Genomic DNA, 14,810 nt, shown 5'->3' on the forward strand with positions numbered 1-14,810 from the left:
GACCCCCCAGCAGCCGCCGGCGGCACCCCAGGCGTCCCCGCTCAGGCCGAGGGCACAGCAGAGCGGCTGGGGCCCCGGGCAGCACAGGACCCGGCAGGGCCGGGAGGCCGGTGTGCGGCCCCGAGAACTTCCCGTTTTGCTGCTTCCGCCCGCGGGAAGTCGTCTGGGGGAATTTCTTTGTTTTCGGGGCTGAGAGCGAGAAAGGGGAAGAAGCCGCCACTACGCCTGGTGCCGGGGCGCCCCCTGCACACGGGGTCCGGTTTAGACCTCTCATCTCCGAGCCACTCGCGGTCATCACGGGCGTGACCCTCCCGTTGGCTCGTCCGGTGACGCAGGAGGCTGGCGGCGCAGATGCTCTCACCCCCCGGGGCAGATCCGCAAAGGCCAAGTTCCCCGGGGAGCCCGGGGGCACCGCCTCCCCCAGGAAGCCTCCGGCGCCCCTCCCCCGCGCCCGGGAACGGGCCAGGCCCACCTCTCCCGCTGAAAGGCTCAGGGCTCACTCTCAGGGTCACCAAAACTATAGGGCCTTTTCCCCCCTTTTTCCATTAAAACTGTGATACTGAAATCCTACATTTTAAACTCAAGAGCTATTTTTTAAACACCCCACATTACATGCTGGTAGAAGGGGGAAGAGGCAGCAAATTCCTGATCCTGGAATGTGGCCTTGACCGTGGCTGGTGAGGCCGTGTGCCTCCCACCCCCCGGCCGCTGACCGGCGATATCCCAGCTCTGAGCCACCAGGGGATGTGACAGTTTGGAGGCATGACACCACGAGAGGGGTGTCCTGGCCGGTCACAGCCCACGCCAATGGCAGGGGAGGGACGCAGAGTCACTGGCTGCCGTGTGCTGAATCACGTCCCCAGAAAAGACACGTTGAAGCCTCGGCCCCAATACCTGTTGTGGACGTGACCTTATTTGGAAACAGGGTCTCTGCTGATGTAACCAAAGGAAGATGAGGTTGCAACCAAGCGGGACGAGCATCTGCAGAGAAGGGGGGGCACCATGGGCGACGGGGGCAGCGGGAGGGAGGTGGCCCGTGACCCCCCACCCTGATTTCGACTCCCGGCTCCCAGAAGGGTGACGTGACACATTCGTGTGGTCCTTTTCACATATCAACCTTAGAAAAAAATTTAAATTTTCTTAGAAAGCTCAAAGGCTCAACAAGGCAGAAAAGCCATTTCCAGGAGCCTGAAATCTGAGATTCGAGTGACCGGCAACACTAACGCGCACCCGTGCCCCCGCCCGCACGGGGAAAGAGTCTGAACAGGAAGCAAAGGCAGTGCCGCCGAGCCGCACCGAGTCTTTCCTGGTCCTTCCAGCATTTCGGGGAAGCCCTTTCCAGCCACGGAAAAACTGTGAGGGCGACTCAGAGGACCCCGAGCCAGGGACACCGCTGTTACATTGGGCAACCCCTGTCCACATCAGGCAATCTGCCGGAGTCAGTGATGAGCCCTTCGTTCTTGAAGGGGGGCTCCCCCAAAAGCAAGACACCCGGTCCCGGTCCAGGCGAGCAGCTGCCTGCGGCACAGGCCAGGAACCCGGCCGTCTCAGGCACCAGGTCTGGTTCAAACTGAGCCGCACGACTGCTCTAGGGTCCAGTGGAGCTTTGGCCACCAGCGTGACCTGTCTCCAGTGCCGACGGTCACTTCCGCACAAGGACCAGGCGGGTGGGGGGGGTGGCAGGGGCAGAAACTGCCCGAGCCAAGACCTTCCACGGGCAGATCCTGTCTCCACCGCTCGGGCCTCGGCCCGTGTCGACCTCAACAACACAGGCTCGGTGGTGACCGTGTCCCACGGGGCCCCAGCACCCCCGGCAGCCAGCTGCGGGCCTGAGGCAGGGACGTGGGGCGGACACGGGAGGCCACGGTGGGGCTGACCAGGCTAGAGGTGGGCTCCAGTGTGGGGCCACCCGGACCCACGAGAAGTCAGCCCAGAGGGCCCTCGGGGGAGGGCCCAGGACTTCCTCTCCGGTAGAGGTCCAGGCTCAGGTCCCGCCTGGATGCGGGGGAGGGCCCGGGGGTGAGGGCACCTGTCCCCCGCTGCCCCGTCCTGTGATGGAGACAGCACCGCTCCCTGGGAAAGCCCCCTCAGTAAAGGGCTGGGCTGGGCTCCACGGAGCGTTAAGAAACGAAACTCCATGATTCAGAGGAAAGCCAGGGACCTGCCAAGACTCGGGGACACTCAGGGGACGCACCAGGGCAGGCCACCCACTGCTCCGAGGCCCCAGGACCCACGAGGGGCTTCCCCACGCCCCACAGACAGGTGGCCACAGCACACTGCAGTACACGGGCCCCGCGGGCGCCGGTCCAGCCAGGCAGCCGGGGGAGTGGGGGGAGACTCGCGTGCCCGGGCCCCCCACCAGGCCCAGGGGCCGCTGACACAAACTGCCCACGACAGGGTCGTGGGGCCCTGCGGTCCAGCGAACGCTTGCCGGGCTGACGTGGGGTGCGCGCCCTGGACGCCAGCATGGCCCGTCGCCGAGCCCCGACAGGGAAGGAGCCGCCGAGGCTGCTGACAGGCGGAAGGTCTGGACCAGGTGCTGGGCGAAGCCCTGGTCTCTCCGGCTGTCACAACATCAACCAAGTGAAATGTGCTGGATTCTGAGAAGAGTTCGGAGGAGAACCCGCATTCCGAAGCTGGCAAAGGTTAATGTCAAGTCCTAAAAACCCCACGAGGGTGGGGACTGTGCCAGGGAACCGCAAACCGCCCGTCCCCCCCACCCCCCGCACTCGGGGCACCGGTCAGTGGGTCACAGACCGGCTGCATCTCCGGCTCCACCAAGGAAACACCCGGAAATGCCCATTTGTCCGCAGGGGCCGCCGGCGCCGCCCTTCAGGAAGGGAAAAGCGAGACACACCCAGAGGCCGGGCGGGGGACAGCATCCCAAACTGCAGCCCGTCGACCCGACGAGGCCCAGACGCAGCACTGGGTGCCCTTCACGTTGACGCTGAGGCATTTACAGGGGAAAATGGGCAGAAATCAGAGCAGGGAACAGGTGCCCCGGGGACGGGGCTGCAACCCCGCTTCCCTCCAAAGCGCGTGTCTCCTTCCTGAAACTCCAGGAGGGACGTCGCGGGCACCGAACGCTGGCGTGGGGCAGGGCGGCCCTGCGGGACGGCCACCTCCGCGTCCACTCCCGGAGGGAGCGCTCCGCAGAAACTCGGGAAATACAAACTTTCACTCCTACTGGGGGCACCAGCGAGCGCAGGGACACCCTGGGGGCTCCGGGCTGGACTCTCAGGACCTCTCCTGACAGGACAGCAAATGTCCGGTGGCCTCCTGGGTCCCAGGACCCTCAGGGTCCCCTCGTGGAGAGAACACAGACCTCTCCTTCCCGAGTCTCCTCCTCCGTGTCTGCCAGGCACAGAGGCTGCTGCAGCTCCGGCCCCGGACGGGCTTCCAAAGGGAAGCTGCTTGAGGGCATCGGCCGCCCTGAAAGTGTCTCCCGGGAGCCCCTGGGCGGCGACCACGGCTGCAGTGACCGTCACAGGACACCTCGCGCTCAGCGCCGCTCACATCAGAATTCAATGGCTACGTGTCCAAGCTACTAAAGCGGGAGGGACGTTCTCCACGTTTTCCAGGGGGCATTTCCACAGCCGCGATGCTTCACTTTCCTGTGACCCTTCCAGGAAGTTTGGAAATGAGGACACAGGCCTTGCCGCCTGCTCAGGGGACAGAAAAGGCCCTGGTGTGCCCTGGCGGGGCAGGCGGGCCCCGGTGTCCAGAGGAGGGCCCCCTGCCCCCACCGCGCCTGTGGACGCCCTGGGCCACCCAGCTGCTGCCCCCCTGTCCACCGTAGGGCTGTCATCTGTCTCTGCTCTGTCACCTTCCCTGCAGAGACAGATATCCAGTGGACCCTAATCCCACATGACCGGCATCCTTATAAGAAGGGGAAACCAGGAGGCTCCGGGAGAGGCCAGGAGAACTCGGCAGGAGAGACAGGTGCTGCGGCCACAGGCCCAGGGGCGCCGGGGACTGCCGGCCGATGCCCAGGCCAGAAGAGGCAGGAAGGGCCCTGACCCTGAGCCTCTGAGGACCGTGCGGCTCTGCCTGGGCTGGGTAGGGTGAGGGAGTAAATCTCCGCGGTTTAAAGCCACCGAGTGTGTGTGCGGGGTGTGTGTGGGTGTGCACAGTGGCCTCAGGAAACTCCCCCAGCTGTCCCCCATCCAGAGGACAGGCAAGGCCCTGGGAGACCGGGCGTGAGGCCGCCGGTCCTGTCGACTCAGAACCACGTGGCGGGGCGAGCGGAGCAGTACCCAGAGTCCCCCCTTCACCCCGAAGCCGCTCACACCCGGAACCCAGAACCCGACCCAGCTCCAGGCACAGCTGCTGCGCCAGCAGGCCGGTGCTCGCCCAGCGGCCGAGAAGGGGAAGGTGCCTGAGCGGGCGGCACGCGTGGGGCTCAGGCCCTCGAGACTCTGCAGCTCGAGGGGGAAGGCTGTACCCTCCGTACCCCGGACCCCCAAGGGGTGGTCCGCACGCCGCAGCTGCAGGGAAAACAGCTTCTGGTGGACTCACCGGGAAGTCCGCACCTGGCGCTCAGGTGCTTGTAGCGCGAACCAAGAGAAATCAGACCTGGACTTCAAACTCATGATTTCAGGGGTAGTCTCGCTTCTTAACACTAGGTGGGAACAGACTCAGACTGTGCTGAGCGGCAGTAGGCCGACAGGAGCAGGGCTGGGGCTCCCCCCAGGGACCCCGGGTCCAGTGATCTCGGAGGGAAAGGAGGCCCCGGAACATACAGGCCTCTGACTGACGCCCGACCCTCCTCTGGAGCAGGCGTGGGGCCCAGCGAGGTGTCCGACCGTCCCCACGTGCCCTCCCGCCCCCGATGCACGTGCGCCCCAGAAACACTGCTGGCTCATCTCCACCAGGAGAACACTGCTTATCTCGAAGAAGCAGGGCCACTCCGGGCCGAAGACGGGGCGCTCCTGCCTCCCTTCGCCCCAGGGCTTCTCCGTCCGGAGTTCCCACCACGCAGAGCAAGGCAGAGGCACCAACGCTGAGCAGCAAGCCAGACCAGCAGAGGAGACGCAAGGACATTTAAAACCCGGGTCTCTCGCCCTGGCCGGGGAAGCTCGGTGGGTTGGAGCGCTGTCCCCGCGAACCGCAGGGTCCCGGGTTCCACTGCCGGTCACGCCCAGCACGTGCCTGGGTTGCTGTCTCCCATCGATGTCCCTCCCCCTCTCTCCTTCCCCATATCTCTACAGATTAACATGCATGTCCTCGAGTAAGGGAAAAGAAATGAAATCACACGCCGCCCGCCAGCACCCCAAATGTGACTGCGCTGTCCGGCGAAATTCAGGGAGTCGTGGCCAGCCCGCCTTTAGAAGAGGCTGTCGGACCGAATCACATTTCCCTCCGGTCCTTGTCCCGTTGTGCAAACAAGGAAATAAGGGGGGAAATGGGGACGCCAAAACGTCCCCAGTACTGCAGGTGCTCGGTCCTGGGGCCAGCGGGCTGTCACGGACGCGAGGTCACTGCCCCCGGGGACAGCATGTCTGCTGCTGGTTTCTGCGAAGTTCCCCTGAGCCCGCGGAGGCTGCAGAAGAAGTCTCTGTCCCGAACGAAGCAGTGAGGCGCTCCAGGTGGTGCCTCTGTGTTGACAGGGACGGCGAGGCTGCCGCATCCTCACAGAAGCCCCGGGCACCCGAGGTCACTCCCGAACAGCCGAAAACGAAAGCAAAAGTGGCCACCAGGATAAACAGGCCCCACGGTGCTGGACAGAGGCCTTTACGGAGCCTCCCTCAGCCCCGGGCACTGCCTCAGCTCTGGTTTGACAAGGGCCCCCGCCCCGCCCTCCTGAGCGCACCTTCGGAAGCCAAAAACGCGAGGGAAGCACAGACGCCAGCCACAGTCGCCCCGAGGCTGTGCGCCTGCGTGATGCTGCGGGACGTCCCCAACTCCAGACCCCGCAGTGGCCCCGCGCTCGCCGACGGAGCAGCTGGTCTCTCCCTCGGGAGCGGCAGGGACTCCTGTCCGCAACCCTCTCTCATCTCAGAAGGTCTGTGCAGGGAAGTGGCCACTCCACCTGCCACTTCACACCGAGTTCTCGCCCTGAACGTCCCAGAAAAGCGAAGGAAGTGGGATGGGACCGGAGACGTCTGAGGCAGGCGGCTCGGAGCAGTGGGCAGGGAGCGAGGAGAGAGAGCGCCTGTCACTCGAATGACCCCAGAGTCCCGGTTTGGGGGCTCACCTGGTGTGTGACAGGCCCCTCATGAGAGTCGGGGAGCTGCCTCTGTGCACAGACGCCCAACCAGACGGGGGCCTGAGGGGCTCCTGGGTCCCTGCACAGGGCTCAGTCCCCGGGGCCACAGTGTCCCCCATCCAGACACACGTCACACACTTGGTGAGCATCGCGAGGCTCGGGTGGTGAGGCAGAGAGGCTGACAGCCCTCGGGTGCCCTGTGCCCAAGGTGCACCCGCGTCCGCTCCCCGGACAGATGGGACCCTCCGGTCTGCACGCCCCTCTCCCTGCGTCCCCGGGGCCTGAGGACCGCTCCGCTCCGAGTGTGAGGACATGGGCCCGGGGCACCTGGCACAGGGCTGATGCGGACACTGTGAAATGTGGGCTTTCAGGGCAGACGGGGTGGGAGGAGCCCAGGCGCCACCAGGCCTCATTAGAGACTGGCGGCTCCAGGGCAGTCCTGGAGCACGGCACACGGCGACCTGGGACGGGCGGCGACCACAGTCCAGCGAGAGTCAGAGCCTCCAGCCCCTCGCAGGACAAGCCTCTGACCACTTCACCCCAAGCCTCCTGCGCCGACCTCCCCTCCTGAGTCTGCAGGGCTGCCCCGTGGTCCCGACACCCAGACCACACAGGCCTCCTCCTGGGTCTGGCGCGCTGTGTTGGGCTCCGCCCCGCGCCCTCGCTCCCCTCTCCGCACAAACCACCCTCCCCTCACACGCCGCTCCCTGCCTGGCGGGCGACCAGGGGAGCACGTGAGTGTGTTTCTAGAAAGCCCCTCGTCTGCTTCTGGGCCCCACCCTCCAGAAACCAAGGCCCAGGCCTGCACATCTTTATAGCCCAGTGCAGCCCCTGAGTCGCCGCTTCCTTCAGGCTGGTTTCCGGAAGTCGGCCCGAGGAGCAGCGGCAGCCCAGCCCTTGGGTGCAGGTGGGGTTCGGGGGCTGCCTGCTCTTCTGCCCGGTTGGGAGTCAGTCACCGCTTACTCTCCACGCCTGGGCGCATCTGTGCCACTGGGCGCTCACCATGGGCCCTCCTGTGGCCGTCCAAAGCCACATGGGCTGTGCTGCCTGCGTGTCCGCCCCTCCCAGAGGGCGCTCATTGCACTTGAGACCCTGGAGACCCCTGTGGGTAGCCCGTGCTGCAGGCGCCTGCCTCGGGCTCCACAAAGAAGGAAGGGCTGCCGGGGTTCTGAGACCCCCCGTCCCCCAGCGCGGGGGCGTCTGCTCCGTCCAGGGCCTGCTTCCCACAGGACAGGCGCCATCAGGTGGAAGGAGAGGGACCAGGCGAAGAGGGGAACAAAAATGCCTTACAAACGAAAAGAGCCTGCATCCTGTGCAAGCGGCGATGCTGACCAAATTTTACCTGAATAAAGACGCTTCGAACACCAACCATGACACACCTGGGCGGGTCCCTTCAGTTCTGTGAGCAAGTGGAAATGACAGAGACGTCACCTGGTGAAAGGGACGGGCAGATGGAGGGGGGATGGCAGGCCCGGTCCACCTGGGAGAGCGGTGACCGGCGCCCCCACCGGAAGGCCAGGAAAAGGACCGCGCTTCCAAACGGACGCGGCGCGGCCTGCAGCGCTACGGGCCGGGCCCGGGGCTTTGGAGGGTAGAGCTTGAAGCCGCGGTGGCTCCTCTCGCTGCCCCACGGCCAGCCCCACCCTCTCCGGGGCCCACAGCTCTCTGCAGAGTCGGGACAGAGCCCGCTCCAGGGCGGACAGGGGGTCCCGAGCTGGGCCGGAGGGGCGGCGTCTGCATGGACACCTTTCCCTCCACCCTCTGAGCTCCTGGGCCCTTCTCACTGGCACTCCGTTGTCACCCACACCAGGTCACGTCAGTGGTTCCTGCGTCCCCCATCCCAGCAGACCAGCAGCCCCTCTGCAGGAGCTCTGTCCCCAGCCGGGCCTGAAGGCCGCTCCGCAGCAGGTCCTCAAAAAGGCCAAAGGACTGTCCTGGGTGAGACCCCGGGGGCATCTCGGACCTGGCTCAGAACACACCCCTGTCGGCACAGAACGGCTCTCTGCCTGCAGTTGAAAAACACACCAACACTGTTCTCGACTCTGTTCTGAAAGACCTAGGTGAGTCATTCCTTAAACCCAAATAACGATGTTTAGAAATGCTTAGTAATGTTTAACTCTGAATTAAGTTACGGAGCAGGGCTGACGGAAAACCCCGTGTAAATCAGACCCCCGGGGTCAAACCCGAGTGGTCCGCCTCCCTCTCTTCCTCTCCCGGGGGGCAGCACCCAGGCCTGCTCTGTGCTCAGCCTGACGTGCCCTGAGGGACACAGCCTGCAAGCCAGGATGGGGGGGGGGCGTCAACGCTGTCATGGCCTCAGACCTCAGGGCCACAGCAAGCCCAGGGGACAGGAGAACCAGGGTGAGGACCAGACAACGGTGTTTCAAAGGCCTCGAGAGTCTGTGGCTGGAACAGAGCTTTTTCATCGCACGTTCATTCTCAGCAGCCAGGCCGCTGAAGGCAACGGGGAGCGACAAGAAGACTTTCTGTTTTCGGGGAGGGGACGTTCGCCGGGAGGCTTTGGTGCTCTGCCGTCCTCGCTCAGCCGACTTCAGGGTAAAGTGTGACGAGTCAGAGAGAGGAGAAAGCCTGTGTTTTTCTGAGTCCATGGGGTGGCCAGGAGCACAAGCCCCCAGAAGGGGGGACCGCTGAGGGACTGGGCGTGGGCACCAGAGGACCGATGGTCTCTACAACTCCTGTCGCTGTGACAGCAGCCCAGAGGGCACGTGAGCACAAGGCGCCTTGCAAAGCGAGGAGCGAGCACCGGCTCCTGGAACTTTCTGCGCGCCGCGCACTAAGTGGGTCTCCTGGCTCCTGAAGGCTGGTCGCAGACCTCTGGTTTCGAGCGAGGTGTGCTTGCCGCTCCGCTGTCCCAGAAACACAGACCACAGGGACAGAGTGGCCCAATTTCCCTTAATTTGAAAAACCCCACAGAAGGACAGCGTTGGAAAGTGCACTCTGTTAAAATTTAATTCAGCTTAACGTGTTTGTAAATAATACATCATCCAGCAACAACGGGCTGTCCCGCCGCACCGTATTTCCTCCAGGTCCGTGTTGGCCTCAGCCTCTCGGCGCGAATGTGTGACCGAGGAGCATGGTGTGTCCCGGGGCCAGGAGTCATTCTGAACCTGGGTAACAGAGCAAGGACACAGCAGGCAGCCAGCGGCCGGCCAGTCCTGACACCGCAAAGGGGACGTGGGCTGAGGTCTGAGCACAGCAAACACAAAACAGCTAAACCTGAGCAGAAATGATCTCATCTAACTAAAACAAACTCCTCCCACCCGGATGCAGAAAGGAGACTTCACTGACTTGTCCTGAAGCTGGGATCTGGGAGCAGCTGGACTCGGGGTTTCTCAACAGCCCTGGTGGGGCACCTGCCACCTTCCCCAAAGGGAACTCTCACAACAGCCCCTCCCTGTCTTCCCTTCCGTAAGGGATGTGAAAATAATTACTGTTTTTTTAGGGGACACAGTGTTTAAGTTCCCTTTCAGCCTTCTGTAACTTCTGCCGCAGAATGCCTCCCGCTCACTTAATCCTTTCTGGAATAACTAGGAGTCCCAAAGTTTCTGTTCAAAGTGCCTAAAACGATCAGAAAATACGCCCACAGGCAAAAACTCTGCTTGAAAAAAGTCTATTGTTTACTTCATTATTCATGCGGAAAAGCCTCCCATAAATTTCCTTCTGATGAACAAACTATTTTCCACTCTCGCAGAGTGGAAATTTTACCTTAGGCACAGCAGAGGGGCTAGCGAGAGAGAGTCCGCAAGTTTGTTCCCCAAACGGGAAGTTACCTCTGATAACAAACCTACCATGAAACATTCTACAACCGATACAATGACACCGCGTGAGTATTCAGTGCACAGGTGTCTGCGCCCAGCCTTCGCTAGACGAGTTGCCTAATTAGCATTTCCTTAAACAATGCTGGTAACAATCTTGCCGCTGTAATCCAGGACAAATGCGTCGCTGAGATTCTGGCAGAAAAAGCAGGAGGAAATTCTCTGAGAATCTCAGTCAAACTTTCTTTTGTTTATATTTCCTCGGTCTGGCCCGTTCGGTGTCTTCCCCGGGCTCCTTGCCTTGGTCCAGCCCTATTGTGCATGGTCCGTTAAACCTGCACAGCACGAATTTGTTAGCCGGGCTGGGGGCACCCCAACGAGCCAGAGCCCCCCCTCCCGGCGTAGAAAATTCCCCATTTGCCATCAGGACTGAGTTGTCACACACCGACTCGCGCTACCCCGTGAAACTGACATGTCTATTTACAGAGAAACAAAGACGCCGCTCGCCACGGACCCCGATCTCTCCGCGCGCCTCGTCCGCTCCGCGCGCCCCTTGCCGCTCCGCGCGCCTCGTCCCCTCCAGCTCCTCTAGGCGCTCGGCCCCGAGGCTCCTGCACCCAGATTCAGCCGGTAATTAAAATGGAGACGAGGCCAATGCCCGGCTTCAGGGGGAGACAATGACCCCGAGGCAGGGCACAGTGCGGGGACCCGCCCGCACCCACCTCCCGCAGTTCCGACTCTTGGCAAACTCGGCGCGGGCGGGTCCGGGTGCGGCTCGGAGACGCGGGCGGGGGGCGCGCCGGGCGGCGCGGGTGAGGGGCGCCAGGACGCCCCCGGGCTGTCTCCTGGGGCCGGGCGTTGACGCAGCAGAAATTACCAGCTGGAAAATTCCCCTCTCGGAGGTGTCGGGGGAGGGACCGCGGCGGCGGCGGCAGGAGGCGCCCGGGTCCAGGGGCGCGGGGCAGTCCCACCGCCGCTGCCGCCTCCGTGAGGAGCCCCGTGGGGACCCCTGCCGCCCCCGCCCGCTCCGCCCCGAGACTCCCAAGCTCGGAGACCGGCCGGGACGGGCCGGGGTAGCTACCAGCGCCCCCGGAGCCGCGGCCCGGGCGCTCCGATCGCCGCTGGGAGGGCGCCCCCGCGGGGTGGGGCGCGGCGGGCGCTGGGCGGCAGGCGGCGGTGGCGCGCCCCGGCTGAGAGCGGCCCCGGCTCGGAGCGGCCACGATCTGGCCCCCGCCCGGCCCAGCCGCGATGCGCCGGCCGGCCGCGCGGACAATGAGCCGGCGTTGCTTACCTGTGACCCCATGGGGCGCGGGCGAGGGCGGGCGCTGCGGCCGCCGGACCCGAGCCGGTGATCGCCGCCGCCGCCGCCGCCGCCGGGCGAGCGCTGCGTCCGGGCGGGTCGGAGATGCGCGCTGGCCTCAGCTGCTCGGTCCGTCGGTCTGTGCGTCCGTCCGTCCGTCAGGCCGGCGCGCGCCCCCGCGCCCGCTCCAACCCCCGCGGCCCCCGCCGCCCGCGCGCGCGCGCCCCGCCTGCGGACCCCGACCCCGCCCCCGGCGCGCGCCCGCCGCCGCTGATTGGCCGGCGCCGCGCCCCGGCCGCGGCCACCGCCCCGGGCCCCGCCCCCGCCGGCCGGGCCGCGCGCCCCGCTTCTCGCTCTGCCCCCTGCTTCGCGCAGCGGAGCGGGAGGGGGCGCGGCGGGGGTCCGTCCTCCCCCGGCCCCCCTGTGGGCGGCCGGACAGCGGAAGTGCGGGCTGGAGCTCGCTGGGCATTGTGGGAAGCCCCCTCTCCCGGGCAGGCGGGGGGGCGGGGGCGGCACGGCGTGGGGTCTCCGGGCACCCGCGCCCCTTCCCGCACGGCAGAACAGCGGCGACCCCCCGGGATGGGAGACTCGGGTCAGGGCGAGGGCCCCCAGCCTCTGTCCGACTGCGCACCCCGGCCCTGCCCGCGCGCCAGTTCCTCGGGGGCGCGCGGGTCTCCGGGCCACCCGCGCCCCGACGCGCAGTCGCGCGGTGCGCGTCTCTCAAACTTCGAGACTTCGCCCGCGCCCGGGCGGCTCTGCGGGCCCGGGGCTGTGCGACGTAGGCAAGGAAACAGTGCTCCCGCGGCCCTGCGCCCTCACGTAGTCGGGCCCGCACGCCCGCGCCTTCGGGGGACCTCGGCCCACCCAGGGAGTGCCGCACGTTGGGGAGCGGGCCACGTCACAGGTCATGTCACTGGGGCTTCGGTTTGGCCAACTTAGGAGCAGCGGCGGCCACGCGCGGTGGTCCTTCCTGCCCCTTCGTCTGTCTGGTGGGGTTACGGGCCCGCACCTCCCGCAGGCGACCACCGATCACGACTCGTGCTGCCCGGGATAGGCCCTGTGCGTCCCTCCGCCCCTAACACTATCCTCGAGCCCTCGGGCGGCATAATGCGAATCGTGGCCCCGCATTCCTGGCTGGCCTATGCGGGGGCAAAGGCCACCTCGCTTCCTCTCCCAGGCGCGGCGGTGGGAAGGGAGGTGAGCCTGTGGCTGGCCAGCCGCGCAGGGGAGTCGAGCAAGACCAGGCCATCCAATGGGGAGGCGCCGTGGGCCGTCTGCGCCCTGCCTCCCTGCGGGCCCAGCGCCGCGGAATTCCTCGGGAGGTGGGAGGCGGCGGGCCATTATGGATGCTTTCTCAGGATGTGTAAGGAGGCATTCACTGGGCTGCAGGGAGAGGGCAGGTCGGGTGGGGGTGGGGGTGGAATTCTCCTTGAGTGAACAAGGGCGAACGTCGGTCTGGCAGCCAGCGATGAGAGGCCAGGGCACTCCCTCACCGCTGGCTGGCGGTGCCTGGAAATGGCTCTGCAGACCGGAGCTGCCGCCCGGAGCCATGCCCTCCAGGCCCTCCTGCTCCGGGGACTGTCTGAACTGAGCGACAGGCCCAAGCATCCTAGGCCTTTGGGAGGGGGTCTGGCACAGCCACTTGAAAAGCGGCTGCCTCTAGGCCTCCAGGAGGGTCACCTGCCTCCTCCCTTTGAACCGACAGGGGTCTCTCTGCAGGAATTCCCCCACCTGCGTACCTGGGGCACACCAGCTGGCTTGGAGGAAAGGGGGCCAGAGAGGTGGAGGTGATTTGTGGCCCTCAAACCCCAGGAGGACTTGATCATTGACACCTACCTGTTACCCTTAGACACCCTCTAAGAGGGACACAGGCACGAATGTGTACACAGGGAGAAGAGCCTTCCTGGGATGCGGTGTCCCTTCTGCCGCCTGCCCTCGAGAACCCAGCCTTTGTGTCTCCAGGGCACACCCAGCTCTCCCCTGCTCCCCACCAGCCCGGGGGCTGCTGGTCTTGGCAGAGACCCTGGCTGAGTTCTGGAGTGAGTCCCTGGGGCCCCGGGGACTCCTCTCCTTGTTAGATCCAGGCCGGCCCAGGAGGAATGAAAACCACCAGGTGAGAAAGTGGCCCCGTGGGAAGCTGCCTGCAGACCCCACCCAGGAAGATCAGGGTCTCGGGTTGGCTTATCCAGCTCAATAGGAGGCAGCCTGCACCCAGCAACCTGCTCTAGCCAATCAGACTCTGACGCCCCAACTGCAGGTTTTGGGGTTTAACAATCCTGATGTAGGAACAACCCAGTGAGTCCCAACCTCCCTCGGTTGGCTCCTCTTAGTCCCCACTAATAAATCCAGCTCTCCTCAGCCTGCTGCATCCGCCCAGTTTCTTGAGCGACTCCGACCTAACACCCCTCACTCCCCTATTCTGTGTGATCATGAATCAAGGCTCCTCCTCCCCCACAGCAGGCTTGCCAAGGACTGGAGACGGAGATGCCCATTTTTTTCTGCTCCAAGAACCAACAGAAGGGCCAGCAGCCTGAGGAGGAAGCTGGCACACCAAAAAGGCAGAACCTAGAACAGTTCCAGAGAGCCCTGATCAAGCTACGCCTGCAACCCACCCTATCTCTAGATAGTTACTGTTCTGTGAGCGAATAACACCTTCTATCCTTTAAAAAAGAAAAGAAATGATAGCAGCTGCTGAGTGCCCCAGAGCCAGCTCAGTCCTGATGAGTGATGCTGGCAGCCCTGCCCTAGAATCCCCATGTTCATCAGTGCTCGTCACCAGCTAAGTTGCTCCTAGGATTGGGCAGATGCCAGGCTAGGTCACAAAGTCTCCCTTCTTGCTGGGCACCTGCCCCAAGCCCTGCTAAAGGCAACATGCACTGCCTCTCAGCCCTGAGGCCTTGGCCCAGACCCCAGGAGGGACCTGCTTCTGGCCCTTACTGTCCACAGGTGGGAGCTCTCAGCGAGGACAGCTGCACTCAGGAAGTGGCTCTGGGAACAGAGGGGGACGAGGGTGTGTGATTGGTCTCAGCAGCGCTCTTTGACCAGAGGACCCGGAATCCAGGGCCAGCGGAGCCAACACCTGGGTGTCTGGAAGGGTCCAGGGGTGAGGCTCAGGTGCCCTGACAAACCACGGCTAAGCAGGTGGGCAAGGCTGGCGGACAGCCAGGGCTCGGCACTGCTGAGGGCTGCGTGGTGGTCGTTCCGGAAGTTCTCCCCCAGCCACGTGGGTGAGTCTGTCTGGAGCCTGCCTGAGGAACCCTTGAGGCCTGGGAGGGTCTGGGGACTGGAGAGGCCAGGGCTAGGAGCTCAGGGGCCAAGGTGCAAAGCTGGTCGGGCTCACAGAAGCGCTTACTGATGGAGCCCCCAAGAGCGTGCAGCCCTCCCCCCACCTACAGACCCCAGGCCTTCGAAGGGGATTCTGGGTCAGTGAACCACATGGCCACCGGCAGGCCTCCCAGAGGCCCTGGCTCAGCCCCTCGCTCGCAGCCCCAGGCTCCCTGTGTTGGGCCAGCGCCTGCCTGCCCTC

General features: G+C 64.7%; 1 protein-coding gene across 2 annotated transcripts in view; it reads right to left on the bottom strand.

Moving 5' to 3' along the window:
* Positions 1 to 11,475, bottom strand: part of ZBTB46 (zinc finger and BTB domain containing 46) — a 33,493-nt gene extending 22,018 nt beyond the window's left edge. For both annotated transcript variants that reach the window (XM_053671162.1, XM_053671163.1), the window contains exon 1: positions 11,276 to 11,475. The gene's annotated coding sequence lies outside the window, so the exon portion shown is untranslated. The remainder of the gene's footprint in view (positions 1 to 11,275) is intronic.
* Positions 11,476 to 14,810: the final 3,335 nt, after the last annotated feature.

The sequence above is a fragment of the Artibeus jamaicensis genome, unplaced genomic scaffold (genome assembly GCF_021234435.1).
Source record: "Artibeus jamaicensis isolate MK-2021 breed Jamaican fruit bat unplaced genomic scaffold, CSHL_Jam_final contig_685, whole genome shotgun sequence".
In the NCBI taxonomy this organism is placed as follows: domain Eukaryota; kingdom Metazoa; phylum Chordata; class Mammalia; order Chiroptera; family Phyllostomidae; genus Artibeus; species Artibeus jamaicensis.